General features: G+C 39.6%; 2 pseudogenes; one reads left to right on the forward strand and one right to left on the reverse strand.

Moving 5' to 3' along the window:
- The first annotated feature begins 543 nt into the window (after positions 1-543).
- LOC119817133 lies at positions 544-7,385 on the forward strand (annotated as a pseudogene).
- A 236-nt stretch (positions 7,386-7,621) lies between these two features.
- Positions 7,622-8,375, reverse strand: LOC119803045 (annotated as a pseudogene).
- Between the last annotated feature and the right edge of the window lie 7,181 nt (positions 8,376-15,556).

A 15,556-nucleotide genomic window follows, 5' to 3' on the forward strand; every position in this document is an offset into this window, starting at 1 on the left:
CAGAGTGTATAAGGAAAATATCAACAACTGTACCAGTGACAATGGGCTAACACCCAGAGTGTATAAGGAAAATATCAACAAACTGTACCAGTGACAATGGGTTAACACCCAGAGTGTATAAGGAAAATATCAACAAACTGTACCAGTGACAATGGGTTAACACCCAGAGTATATAAGGAAAATATCAACAAACTGTACCAGTGACAATGGGTTAACACCCAGAGGATATAAGGAAAATATCAACAAACTGTACCAGTGACAATGGGTTAACACCCAGAGGATATAAGGAAAATATCAACAAACTGTACCAGTGACAATGGGCTAACACCCAGAGGATATAAGGAAAATATCAACAAACTGTACCAGTGACAATGGGCTAACACCCAGAGTATATAAGGAACTGCAAAAGCTCGATCATGAAGCAAAACAAAATAAAACAGTTACTTGGTAGGAGAGAGCAACAACCCAGGCAGACATTTCTCTAAGGAAGAACACAGATGGGCAGTGAGGGCAAGGAGGAAATGCTCCACAGTGGTGATCATCATGGAAGTTCAAGTGAACCTCAAGCAGCTGAGTTCTCCCCCTGTCACTGCAGATAGCAATGTTGGTGAGGTGGTGGAGAAGGGGAATGCTTGGACAGTGGTGATGGGGATGCAAATTAATAAAGTCGTCATGTATTTCATTTCTTCAAAAGACAGGAAAATAGAACCCTTCCATTACTCCAAAATCTCTCTTCTGAGTATATATTTAAAGGAAATGGAATTAATGTGTTGAAGAAGCATCTGCATTCATGTTTATTGCAGCACTAATGACTAAGAAACAACCTAAGAGCCTGTTAAATGATGAATGGATTAAAAAAAACCACATATGTGCATAATGGCTAACTACTCAGTCATAAACATACTGAATGAAGTTCTGCCACTATGCTAAATAAAACAAGCCATGGAAATCAAGAAAAATGATCTCATTCATATGTGAAAGAATGTTGGCCTCACAAAATTCAAAGCGGGGTAGAGACTGAAGAGATTATGGGGAAGGGAAGAATGCAGAGTTTGGTTAATGACTACTAAGCTATAGTTATGAGAAAAATGTTCTTGTGTTCTATTGTTCTATTGGCTATTGTAGGATAGCCACAAATAAAGAGAATGTCCATTTCAAGCACCTATAAGAAAGTGTTTATAAGATAAAATAAATATTTAACTTGATTTGAATATATTATAATGATGTATACATCTATCAACATATTGCATATTACTGAACATATACTTTTTAAAGTTTTTATATATTTGCTAAAATAAACAAGAAAATAGCATAAAAGAAAATAAAGTTCTGCTATATACTCTCAATTATGGCTAACAAAAAAGTATCACTATGTAAATTATTTCTATCTGATATGCGATTATTTGCTGTGGCGTTATGAATATGCTTATGTAGAAAAACAAATAAGCTCCAAAAGAACCATGAAGGGTAGACTACACAAAGGTGCAGACTGGAGTAACTGGCTTTGTAGTAAGAATACTCTCATTGACAGGATCATCACACATAAGTGTATTAAAACAAATGTAAGAACTTAGACATAATATAGTAACCAGAAAACCCAAGAACCCCCACAGATCCAAAAAAAATCTTTGTTTATAATGGACAGAATCTAGGCAAGCTTTTCTTTCATCCAAAACTGAGTGAACTCTGGTATAGTTTCAGGACAAACTGTGGCATGATATTATCACTGAGGCTAAGAATAGCTTTAGAGACAGAAGACTGCGATCCAAAAAGGGATGAACCTATAACTGATTAATGTAAGGGGAGTCAAATCAGACTCTCTCTCTCTCTCTCTCTCTCTCTCTCTCTCTCTCTCTTTCTCTGTGTGTGTGAGAGAGAGAAAGAGAAAGAGAAGAAGAGAGAGGCAGAGAGACAGACAGAAAGACAGAGACAGAGGGAGACAAAGAGACAGACACAGATAGGCAGAAGGAGATACACACAGAGAGAAACAGAGAGACAGAGATAGAGAGAGGTAGACAGACACAGAGAAAACACAAATAAAAAATAAAATGAAGGTTTTGAGAGAAGAAAATATTGGTCTGTATTATCTGTAGAAAGAGGTTAGAGTTCTTGGAATAAGAATAGAATAGCCCAAGTAGCTGTACATTACTCCTTAAGGGATGTTTTCAGTGCAGCTGAATATCCCTATGGAATCATGTTGGGTGTAGACATCCACAGAGGTCTGAGTCATCTTCATAAATATGTTGCATGCTATTCTCAGGGAAGACAGAAGAGAAAATAATTCAGAACTGGAGCACATGGATTGACATAGGTAGGAGAAGTCTTATTTGTTATGTCTTCTACATAGGCATATTATATAGAAGATACTTTGGGGGTATTTTAAAAATAGAATCCTCAGAGGATTAAGACTGAAGAGAATAATATAGAGAGTCATGCTATAATGGAATGCTAAGGGGGAAATAAGATATGAAACATAAATGCTTTTATTAGGAATAAAAGAAGTATATGGAAGGAAAGAAAATAGTTCATGGAGAAGTTAAAATAAAGACAAAATTGAGGAGGTAGGCTGATGGGTAAATGAACAGGAATGACAGAGGCAGGCATAACAAACAGAATACAAGAGATGGAAGAAAGAATCTCAGGTGTTGAAGATATAATAGAGGAAACAGATTTATTGGTCAAAGAAAACAATAAATCCAACAAATTCTTAACCCAAAGCATCCAGAAAATCTGGAATACCATGAAAAGGCTAAACCTAGGAATAATAGGGATAGAAGAAGGAGAAGAATTCCAGCTCAAAGGCACAGAAAATATATTCAACAAAATCATATAAGAAAACTTTCTCAACATAAAGAAGGATATCACCATGAAGGCACAAGAACTTACAGAACAACAAATAGACTGGAACAAAAACAACAAACAGTCCCCTCACCATACAATAATCAAAACACAAAGCATTCAGAATAAAGAAAGAACATTAGCAGCTACAAAGGAAAAAGGTCAAGTAACATATAAAGACAGACCCATCAGAATTACATCTGACTTCTCATTGGAAACCATGAAAGCCAGAAGGTCTTGGAAAGATATGCTGCTAACACTAAGAGACCACGGACGCAAGTCCAGACTACTATACCCAGCAAAGCTTTCAATCACCATCAATGGAGAAAACAAGATATTCCATGACAAAACCAGATTTAAACATTACCTATCCACAAATCCAACCCTGTAGAAAGTACTAGAAGGAAAACTCCAACACAAGGAAGCTAACTGCACCCACAAAAATACAGGGAACAGATAAACTCACACCAGCAAGTCCCAAAGAAAACAAATACATAAACACTACCATCTAAAATAACAGGAATTAACAATCATTAATTAGTCATTAATATCTCTTAATATCAACAGACTAAATTCACCCATAAAAAGACACAGGCTAACAGAATGGATATGAAAGCAGGATCCATCCATCTACTGTATACAAAAAACATGCCTCAACCTCAAAGACAGACATTACCTCAGAGTAAAAGATTTTCCAGTCAAATGGACATAAGAAACAAGCAGGTGTAGCTATCATAATATGTAAAACCAAAATCAATCAGAAGAGATGGAAGAGGAAACTTTCTACTTATCACAGGAACCATCCATCAAGATGAAGTCTCCATCCTGAACATCTATGGCCCAAATAAAGGGCACTCTCATATTTAAAAGAAGCATTACTAAAGCTTAAATCACACACCAAACCCCACACACTAATAGTATGAGACTTCAATACCCCAACTCTCCTCAATGGACAGCTCAACCAGACAGAAACTTAAGAAAGAAATAAGAGAACTAACAGATGTCATGACTGAAATGGACTCAACAAACATCTACGGAACATTTCACCCAAACACAAAAGAATATACCTTCTTCTGAGCACCTCATGGAACTTTCTCTAAAACTGACCACATACTCGGGAACAAAGAAAACCTCAACAGATTACAGAAAAATTGGAACAACCCCCTGTATCTTATTGGATTACCATTTTAGAATTTAACAACAGCACTGATTGCAGAAAGCCTACAAACTCGTGGAAATTGAACAGTGCTCATTTGAATCTTCCCTGGGTCAAGGAAGAAATAAAGAAATTAACTACTTCCTAGAATTTAATGAAAATAAAGGCACAATCTACTCAAACCTATGGAACACTAAGTAAGCAGTGCTAAGAGATGCTCCTCTGATAATTAAGGGGGCATCCGAATTGCCTGGAAGGAGGGATCAACAGCCTCTGAGAAATGAAAGGCTGCTATAGAGCACGTGAAGTCTCACAAAGCCCCATGCTCAGAACGTAGGACTAGACAGACACTATCAGGTGCTTTCTTAGAGGTCTCCATCTACTTGGAGAGAAGCCTGGAGTCTTGTTACAAGGCAGCATGGTTTTGTAAATGGACATGGACTCTACCTTTCAAGGATTCCAAGAGATCACAGTCTGAAAACTAGTTTATTTGTGATCATGGACCCCACATAGCAATTACTCATCTCCTAACAGAAACGGGACAGAAGGAGCAGGGGCACTACCCCTCCTCCACTTAGAGTTCTCAGAACAGCTCTTTGGATTGCATTTCTCTCTCGCTCTGACTCTCTCACAAATATGTATGTGAGAAAAGTTCACTATTTCTTACCTCCAAAGTGTCCCACGCATTTTCTGTGGCCTTGAGAAGAAACTCCCCCTCCTTGGTTGACAATTTCAATCCACAGAAAGAAGATAATGGAGGTATTTGATGGTTTTCAAAAATCCTTGAGAGAGCCTAATATGTAATAATCTATTTTCATTCATTTGTTGTTTTTTTCCTTCACTGAACAATATGAAAATGCTTGTATATTCTTCATGTATGCTTTATGAAGTAATGAATAATGAAATATTTTATCCTTTATTATGTTTTACTTTCAATACTTATGCAATGTTTAATTAACTCATGAATTTATAAAAAAAATGATTGCAGCATGTGAAAGGAGTTTGCCAAAGAGTTTTAAACTCCTGCTAGCATTTGGAAAAGGGTTTATCTGGCCAGACAAAGAGAAGCAGATGTGGGGGAGACATAATAACAAAATCAGAAAAGGCATTTTCTGGAAACTTGGTCTCAGGAAGTATTTTAATGAGATCCAGGGATGCAAATTTGGCTGAAGGGACCAAATGAAAGAGTAACTTGTTTAAGTTGCTAGAGATGTAAATGTAGGTAGGTGTCGTTGTATCCTTCTGTGAGGGCTCTGACAGTGCAAGTTATGACTCTCCTCTAAGTACATCAAAGTTCATAAAGAAAATTTTGTTTGTGATTGGTAACTCAGATTTATAGAACAAATTTTATCCTACCTTCAGAATGAAAAAAATGTGCTGAAAGAGGTGTGGATGTGAAAAAAACAACTTAGGGAGCCTGAAATAAGACAGCCACACTATTAGCTATAAAACTAGAGAGAAAGGAAGCTGACGATGGTGGTACGTGTGCATTCATGAGGCCAAGGCAGGACCATAAGTTCAAGACCAACCTCAGATACATAGTGAGACTTTGTTTCAAATATTTTCCTTCATCAAAAAAGAATGGGAAGGAAAGATAAACTTTTCTTATATTTTAGAGGTAAATTTAAAAAGGAGTTAAATTTTGCTTGAATAAATAGAGTTTTCAATATTGGTTCCTAGATGTCTGGTGTGTTAAGAGAATCTGAAAATAAACAGCATAAATTTTTATATATCTTATTGTTTGTTCTTTGCTTCCTTAAAATTAAAATTATAAATATTGTATATTTTTGACATTTGTGAGCATTAAATACTAAATGATGTGTACGTAGTGAACAAGAATATCTACAACCATGTCTATCATCACATATAGTTCATAATTCATTATAAACACAGTGGTTTAAGGGCATAGTAAAATATATATACATATATATACACACATACACAAGTATGTATGTATATATACATACATACATGCGTACATAAGAACACAAAGTACCTAGGTACTATTTGCTAACCTGATTCCTTTCTCTGTTCTTGTCTAGTATTTATAAAGCCATTTGTTTATCCCATGTGAAACTATCTTTTTAGTTTAGGAGCTGTGAGCTAAGTGGGAGAGACCGGCTTTATCTAATGGTGAGATCACCAAGATCAACTCAAATGCTTCCCATAAATATCACTTTGCCAGAGGTTTCTGTTCCTCCTGGTCCTGCAGCCATTAGTCCCAAAGAAGTACACAGAGGTCTATATTAATTATAAACTGATTGGCCTATTAGATCAGGCTTCTTATTAACTCTTACATCCAACATTAACCCATAATTCTTGTCTGTGTTAGCCATGTGGCTTGGTACCTTCATCAGTGAGGCATTCTCATCTTGCTTCCTCTGTGTCTGGGTGATGACTATAGACTGAGCCTTTCCTGTTCCCAGAATTCCCCTATTCTTGTTGCTCCACCTATACTTCCTGCTTGGCTACTGGCCAATCAGTGTTTTATTAAGATGATACAAGTGACAAATCTTTATAAAGTACAAGAAAATTTCCCATAGCAAATCATCAAAGTTTCATTCTGACAGGCATCCCAGGAATGCGAGACAAGAACCCATAGGTGGCCTTTTCCTGGGATTTCTCTACATACTCACCGTGCTGGGAAATGGCACCATCCTAGCGGTTGTCAAGGTGGAGCAGAGCCTCCATGAGCTCTGACTGATGTTAGTCTCTCCATGTCTACTCTGCCCTCTATGCTCAGCATCTTCTGCTTCAATGCCGCTGAGATTCCCTTTGATGCAAGTGTAACACAAATGTTCTTCATTCATGGATTTGGAGTAGTAGAATCTGGAGTCCTAGTGTTCACGGCCTTCGGCAGATCTGTGGCCATCTGAGAACCTCTGCATTATGCATCCATCCTCACTGGTGGCCTTATTAGAAAGACTGGACTAGTTGTCTTTGCCCAGGCAGTCTGTGTGGTCTTCCCTGTGCCTTTTCTTACAAAGAGGCTATCATTCTGGCATTCCATTGTCTTATTATTCATACGCCTTCACCAAGATATGATGCGCCTAGCCTGTGCCAGCACCGTGTCCACAGCCTCTATGGGCTCATCGTCGTCATTCTCACATGAGGGTTGATGCTCTCATCATTCTCTTCTCCTACATGCTCATCCTGAAGACATTGCTGGGCATTGCCTCAGAGACCAGAGGCTCAAAGCCCTCAACACCCGTCTCTCTCGCATCTGTGCTGCGTTTCTCTTTTATATTCCTCTCATCGGTGCCACCATGATCTACAGATTTGGGAAACATTTATCATCAGTTGTGCACATGCTCATGGCCAATATCTACCTTCTCCCCCTGTGCTAAGTCCCATTGTCTATAGTGTGAAGGACAAGAAGATACATAGATAGATCATCCAAGTGTTTCAGGAGAAAAAGACCAGCGCCTAGTGGGGCAGAGTCAAATCCCGGATACAAAATAAGTAGACAGTGGAAAAACTGTGAATTTCACATTTAGCAGTTATGGTGAAATCAGTTATTCATATACATTAAAATAAAAGATCAAGAAAGGTTTTTGCAGATAAAATATGGTGATTCTTGTTTTTTTTTTGATCCTTAACATTTCAGACTTTAATTAAGCACATAAAACTGTACTACTTAATATATTTCTCCATGAACTTCTTGTGAAACTCAGATCGCAGTGTGTCGTTTACAAATCTTTTATTTTTCTTCTGATCATCTATTCCTTTTGCACAGTTCTTAAAAACGACGTCATCGTCCCACCTTCTTTTAACCCTGAAGTTGGCCTGAGGCTGGGATGGGCCAGTGAGATTAAGGAGAGGGTTTCCACTCAGAATATTTTCCATGCGAATTCTCTCTTCTTCTGCTTTTTGTTCTTGTTCCTTCCTGGCCTGCTCCTCAGCTCTTTCCTTCTTGATTTTCTCCAGCTCTGCCAGAAGAGCCGCGGTGTCATCATCGTCGCTCTCCTCTTCAAAGTCCTCTTCGTCCTCATCCGTGAGAGGGTCATCGGCATCAAGGTTGGCAGCGGGGATCTGGTCTAAGCGGGGCTTCTTGGACACGGAAGAGGAAGTTGTATGTTCTCGGGTCGGACGGTCCCTATTTTTTTCCCTTGCAGCAGCTCTCTCTCTCTCTTCCAATTCTCTCCTAAAGTCATGGTTGCGAACCTCTTCAGGAGCATCTTGTGTAGTTTGTCTTTATTTTATCTTTGTATGGGAGGGAAGGTCTCTGCTTGAATATTGCTTTGAGAGCTGGCTCAAATCCCCTTCTCCTTTTCCTCTTCCACCTCTGGCAGGTTCAAAAGTCGGTCTGGCTGCTGTTGTCATCTTTTATTCCAGGTGGGGACCGACGCAGTACCCTCCGAGGCTCACCCACGAACCATCGCAGCTCCCGGTGATTCTTGTTTTTGACTATATTTTGGAAAATAGGGTATTTGATATGTGGTTTCATAAACCCAATTTGATTGAGTAACATACTTTTTCTTCTTTGAAAGTGGAGATGAACATAAGCTACGGCAAATTGTTTAGCTACATAATATAAACATTCATTCTTACAATGTTAAGAGTTATCTTAATTGTGCAGTTGCCTATCAGTTGTCAGTATTCTTGAAAGTAAACTTTATTAAATTGATTGGTTCTCCAACTAATTCAAAATTATTTAATTTACTTATCACTTAAGTAATAATTAGATCAATGAAGAACCATTAAGTCCTCTAGTAATTCTGAAAAATTGGGCATGTAAAATACTCTTTTGTACTGGGACTAGCTCCCAAGAAAAGGCTAGCCAATTCTAAGAGGTCAGCCCTAAACACATAGAAGAGAATCATCTCAGCATCCTATATTTATAAACATATATATATATGTATTTAATAATTACAATTAAAGAATAAGAGGCTATACATGTTGGAAGGAGTGGGATGAACACAAGAGGAATTAGGGGAGGAGAGGAACAAGGAGAATGATGTAAATACAGTGATCATATATGAAATTACCCCCAAACAAAGTAAACAAAATTTAAAAATGTTTTTAAGTAGAGAAAAGAAAACCGTTATATGATCAAACTACATTTCTCTCTGTCTAGGTGTCTATGATATGACTAAATCAGATACATGTGTTGTTCTTTATATATGCCTTCTTCTACTGGTATCACTTCCTTTTATTTTTAATATATTTCTAGATTCTCTCTCACACAATTAGGGCAGTAATAAATGTCCCACCATTTCTCTCTTGATCAAATGAAAATGGACAATTTTTCTGCATACTGGGTGATCCCTGGTCTTTGTATGGGGCAAGCAATTCTCAGTAGAAGTGTTTTTATTGTCTGAGAATTTCATATATGCATATACTATGTTTTGAAGGAAATCTTCACTTCATCTTCTTTCTTAAAATATTTCCTATAACAATTACCACTTTTCCCTCCCAATTTTGTGTGGTCATTTTTTAAAACCACTCAATCTACTTAATATTGCTAGCATATACATTGGTATAGAGACATATACTGGAACATGTGTATCCAATAAGAGGCTGTATCTCTGAAGAAAACCAACTCTCTCTCCCTCTTATAGCCACAAGATTGCCAAAAGTTCTTCAGCTAGGGAGAAAGGGACGTTATGTGCTCTTCTCCCATCCATGCTTGAGTTATGCTAGTTTGCTCTTGTGTAGATCTTGTACATGCAGTCATGACAACTGCAAGTTGTAGTCAATAGTCCTGTCTTATCTGGAAAACACAGTGTTGAAGCAGTCATCCAATGCTTTCAGCTTTTATAGGCTTTCTGTCACTTCTGAGATAGTCCACAAGTCTTGAGGGGAATGGGGATGATATATATGTCCCATTTAGGACCAACAACTCCACAACTCTTGTTCTCTGCACAATGAGCAGTTGTGAGTCTCTGCATTAAACACCATCTACTACAAAAAGAAACTTCTTTGATGAGGGTTGAGAGATGCACTAATCTATTGGCATAAAGATAAGTACATAGGAATGTAGCACTATGTCCTCTTAGCAGAATAATAAAAATTCCTTCTCCCCTAGAGTCTATGAACTATCCAGTCACTGGTTCTTGGCCTATTTAACAGTACTAGAAACGAGTTCTGTTTTGTGGAGCAGGCCTTCTAAACCAATCAGAAAGAAGTTTGTTACTCCTATAACATTTCTGCCACTACTACACCAGAGGATCTACTTTGCCAGGTCAGTTGTTATTACAACTTGTATTCACAGCTGAGTCAGGTTGTTGATTACTGTTCTCCAAGAATAGTGAGTACAGCACTTTCCAGTACCATAAAAACCAGCCAGTAGGGAAAAGCTTCTGGGTCAGTGCCAGCCTGATTTTTCTGGTATGTGGTGTCTCCAACAATAGGGTCTAACTCTCAAGCTCTGGAGGGTAACCAACAGCAATAGCAGTACTTTGTAATGTTCTGGATATGTGTGGGGCTCCAACAACTCAAAAGCGAGATAAGCACTAGTTGGTACTAGGCTTTTAGTTTGATAGTCTCTGGTGTCTGGGCAAGGCATTACTCCTTTAATTCATCATAAGATAATTCCATTCAAATTATTGTTATATTAACACGCATTTTATGAAGTTTCTAAAGTACTAGGTTTCTCTGTGGCTTTTTCAAGGGTCTTCAATGTTCGTTATTCCTTCTTAGTCCCTTCCTCTATCTTACCTTCTTATCCCTCACCCCCTTAGCTTACCAGGCTCCATTATTACTCCTTCTCACTTAATACCACTTGTTATGTACTCTTTCTTCCCTTTCAATCACTTTCCTAGACTTTTACTTGGTCCCTGATGTCTATGGGTATTCCAGTTAAAACATACAAATCTAAAGGTTCAGTGCTTAGATACACATGAGAGAGACTATGTAGCATTTATATTTCTGAGTCTGTGTTACCTCAGTTAGTATAATGCTTTGCTTACATACCAATTTTAAAGTTAAAGTTTTCTTTATAGCTGAATGAATTTCCATCATACATATGTATCACATTTTCATCATTCATTCATCAATTGGCGAGCATCTAGGCTGCTCCATTTTCTGGCATTGGGTGAGCTAGCTGAGGCAGTGCTGGAGAGCTCATCTGGGTAGTAATGAGAAGGGAAATCTATCAAGCTGACCAACCCTGCTACCACCCAGGCTCAGAACTAGGGCTATGAGTTAGCCCACCCCAACACTCACCAAATCCATGAACTGTTGGAGCATTCGAAGAGGACAAACCTACAAATAAATCCCAAACAACAGGATCTCCATGACACAGGACAACAGGATATCCAAGAGGAACCCCAGTGAGAGCCCATTATCGATGGTGTAGCAGAAGCCAGAGGCCTTGAGCCAGACCAATGACTCATAGCATTGATCACTTATAATAAACATGTATAGACTAAAGGGCAATCTGTGTGGCTCACCGGGCCACACTACAGATCCCACAACAAGATTTTTTCTTTTTTGTTTTTGTTTTTATTTTTGTTTTGGTTCTTTGTTAGGTTTTTGGTTTTTTTTTTATATTAGGTTTTGCTTTTGGGGGAGGTTGCAAGGGCAGAGGGCGGTTGCGAGGGGACAGGGAGATGAGTAGGATAGGAATGTATGATGTGAAATCCACAAAGAATCAACCAAAGTAAAAAAAAAAATCAACTAGTTTTCTTATTTTTCACACATTTATTAAACTGCATGCTAAGCATGTGCTCCAGCTCTGAGCTATGTGATCAGACTGTCACATAACACTTCTTCGATTGTGAGACAGGATCTACACAGTGAACTTACAGAGATCCTTTTCTGTTCAAAGATAACTTTACAATGTCATGAGAAATACTTAACAGATAAAGGCCACCATGAATCTCTCTGAGAAACTGAGAAACACTGCAGTAAATTTGAGAGATCAGGTATACCATTAGTCTGAATAAATGTTGAGCAAGGCTAGATACACTGATTTTTAATTTGGATTCTCTGGCTTCCTAGCTCCATGACTTCTGTCACATGTCATCTACAACATGCAGACATCATGATGTCAGCAAAATCAGAGGATTGAGATTGCAATGAAAACACCTTGAAAAAATCTCCCTGGGAGCCAGCTCATACAGGCTTTCCGTTGAACCCTTCTTTTCTTTCAGGATGAACTTGATTTTATCGAATTGGTATTTAGCTATTCCCTGAGACCTGAAGGAACAAGGCCTGTTAACTCACTAGGCATCTGACTCATCCTGCAGTCTGGGGAGCTCCAAATGGAGCACAGAGAAAAGCCAGTACTCTGGAGGAATTACAGTGTTTAACAGCTGGGCAGAGGCCAAGGGACACTGGGTATCCAGGGAAAAGGCAGGCTGAAGGAGTACTGGGAGGAGGGATCCCACTGGGAGGTCTTTGACAAGGACAATTCTCATCTTGACTCTCCATTGTTTCCTTTGGTCTCCTGTGGTGCTCACCTCTTCTGGGAAGGGTCCTGAATAAGTCTTATTTCTTTTCAGTGAAAAAATGTGTATCATCACACATAGATAATTAGAGAAAGTTAAATAAACAAAACGCAGGCACAAAGGCAACTGAAACAGGAAGTTGGGCTGACACAGTCTCTAGGGCAAAACCACCCTAGAAAGGAGGAACCAAGTCCTCTGTCAAAGTGTAGAGGTTGGCCAGGTTTGCAAGGTACTGCTAACACCAAGGGCTTCTGCAGCAAGCGATGGGACTGGAGGAGAAGGGAGCGTGAACAGGAATGGAAAACTACTTGTATTTAGCAGAAAGAAGGGAGAGGTCCAGCTCTGGGATAATGGAGGGATAGTTTCAGGACAAAGAGAGCTATGTGAAAAGCCTATGCCCTCTTAGCCGAGAGACAGCGCATCTGGGTGCTGGGGAGCGGAAGTGCGGCAGGCACACAGGGTTAACACTGGCAGCTCGGCTATGTTCAGATGAGAATCTCAGTTCACTTTCACCCTCGGTGAAATTTAAAATCTAAAACTCAAGGAGTTACCAATGCAAAAAGGAGCCACAAGGGTGGCAACCGATCTCGGATGGAGCCCATTGTTGATCTTCATGAGAAAAAACCTTCATAATTGGCTGAGTGAGATAAAAATTTTGAAGAAAAATGACCAAAACAAAAGTTTGTAAAACATGCAACCCTCTGTGAGTCCTGACTAATAGGAAAGTAAGTAACTTCAGAAGGTCATAGACAGTAATGAGGTGAGGTTGTCAGGGCTGGAGAGAGGAAGACCCATAGGGCAGAAGGAAGCCCTCGCAAAAGGTGGATTTCTGTCAGGCAGCCATGAGAGGAAGGTCAAAGACGAATGGAGCAGTGGGAATTCTGGATCCTCAAATCTATAGGCAGTGATGCTGAGCCCTGACTCTGTGGCTCTCAGGGCAGATACAGCAGCTAGCGTAATCTGAGCTCTTTTCACTTTTCAACTGCCATTCTGCTTGACTGTGTCCACCTGCCCTCACCTGTTTCTTACTGAGGTTGTCACACAGCAAGGTTCCTGTGCTCCATCATGTGGAGCTTATCATGACCTCAGTCTCTGTCATTAGACAACCTTTTCCCCATTGTGGTTTGCTTGTTTCGAAGTTTCATAATTTGAACTGAGATTTCACACATTTGGTTTTGCAGATAATTCCTGAAAACTCTGCTCAAGGTGGCTGCAGACACCTGGATGTCATGTCAGTTAGTGCTTAGCTGTCCAGGACTGACAGTGAAATGGCAGGTGTATGTCATACAGTTAGCATGAGAACAGGTGAGTGCTTCCCTAGCCGTTAGATAACAGAGAAAATGTCTAATGTAGCAATGGGATTTGGAGAGATGCCCATAGGTTTCATCTATACAATTACCCAGGGAGGTAACTGACACACAGACACACAGACGAGAAGCTAAAGAGGGAATAGTCAAGACATTACCCAAGGGTAAGAACAAGTCAACTTAGCCTGGAAGCCCATTACTGACTAGAGGTCACAGGATTTACTGGCTAGTCAGCCTGGTCTCAAAGCTTGTCAAATAATTCTTCATTTGAAGATTGTTGGAAACTTAAGGAATTAGTTCCTTGGGTATATTTGTCTATTATTATGTGAACACAGGCATGCAATTGATGTGGTAACCTACTAGGTTGAGCCTAAGCTGCCTGTCCATTTCCCCTGGATGCAGAATGCTCTTGAGAGCAACAGGATAAATTGTGGAAGCACCAAGTTACCTGCCACACCCACTCCAAACATCCTTTCATCCCTGGAAGGACTTTTAGTCAGCAGCAGCACTCAATAACAGTTCTCAGACTTTGTTATCAGAAAAAGGTTGCTAGTAGATGGACAAGTACTCTTGCCACTAGGGCAACGATGAAATGATTAAACAGACCCCACCCCTGCAAAAACAAACATACAAACAAAAAATCCAGAGCAAATTACAGATCATTAGAACCTCACTGTGTGCATCTCTGGTGGGATATCTTGTGTACCGACAACGGTACCGGCGGTTGTAGGAGTTAGGGAATAACCACGATAGTCCTTTTATAATTAATCAGTTTTAATACAAGGGGAGATAAGGGAACTTACAGAACCAAGGGTCCAGCGGAGCAGAACGCAGGGGAGAGCAAAAACGGGGCTCCTCCCGGCGCCCCGATCCTATTTAAGGGGAATGCTACTCCGCTGGGGCAGCCACGCCCCTGAACGCAGGGATTGGGCCAGCTGCCCCAACAATCTTGCACTGGCAGATCACCGGGTGACAGGAGGAAAGTGTCAGGCAATGCATGCTTTTTTAAAAAAATTGGTCTCCGAGTTATACGTACCCATTTGAGTATGTGATTTAGAGCAATTTCTTGGATTAACCCACGAAAACAGTCTTTTCAAAATTAGTTATACTTTATTGAGCACACTGAGTACCAAGCACCCTGCTGTACACCAAACATCTTCTGATATAGGGGCATGTGCAGTAAGGTCAGTGAAGGGCAAGGAGGAAATCTTCAGGGATACATGTTTTGCTGATTGAGTTTCGGTTGTTCTTTTGCCTTGAGTACTTATTTAACTGTGCTGGCTAGAATCATCTGGACATACTGGATTAGGCAGGAGAAACAAAGCCGATTTTTACTTTCTGTACTTTATAGAACATATATTGTTCAAACCAGCATAGTAAGCCCTTTGTTTAGCTTTTCATTTAAGTTCAGAATAGCTCTTTGACACAGGGATGGCAATTTTCTTTCCTACCAGTGTGGAAGTTAGGGTTGGAAGGGGTACATGATGTGATCAAGGAAAATGGGCTAGCAAGCGAAGGACTGGGGTTTTCATTCTGTGCAATATGATTTTAGAGCCACTGCTGTTGCCACTGTTTTTCTTTCTCTAAATGACATAACTCTAATGACACATTTTGCATGAGACAACAGAAATGATTTTAGGTTGTGCTTCTGGAAGATCCACCAGCATTTCCAGGTCTGAGAGAAATCACCAAATCAAAGGGGGCTTGTGTGATGTGTTCTCAGAGTATTCTGGGGCTGTACACACATTCAAGTATCATGTAAAACCATAGAAAATGAGAAATTAAAGGGGAGGGAAGCTAAGGCTTACAGCACAGGACACTAGGAAAGTCACCGCATACCCAGTGACCTAGCAAATACCTGA

Source organism: Arvicola amphibius, chromosome 1, assembly GCF_903992535.2.
Source record: "Arvicola amphibius chromosome 1, mArvAmp1.2, whole genome shotgun sequence".
Taxonomy (NCBI): domain Eukaryota; kingdom Metazoa; phylum Chordata; class Mammalia; order Rodentia; family Cricetidae; genus Arvicola; species Arvicola amphibius.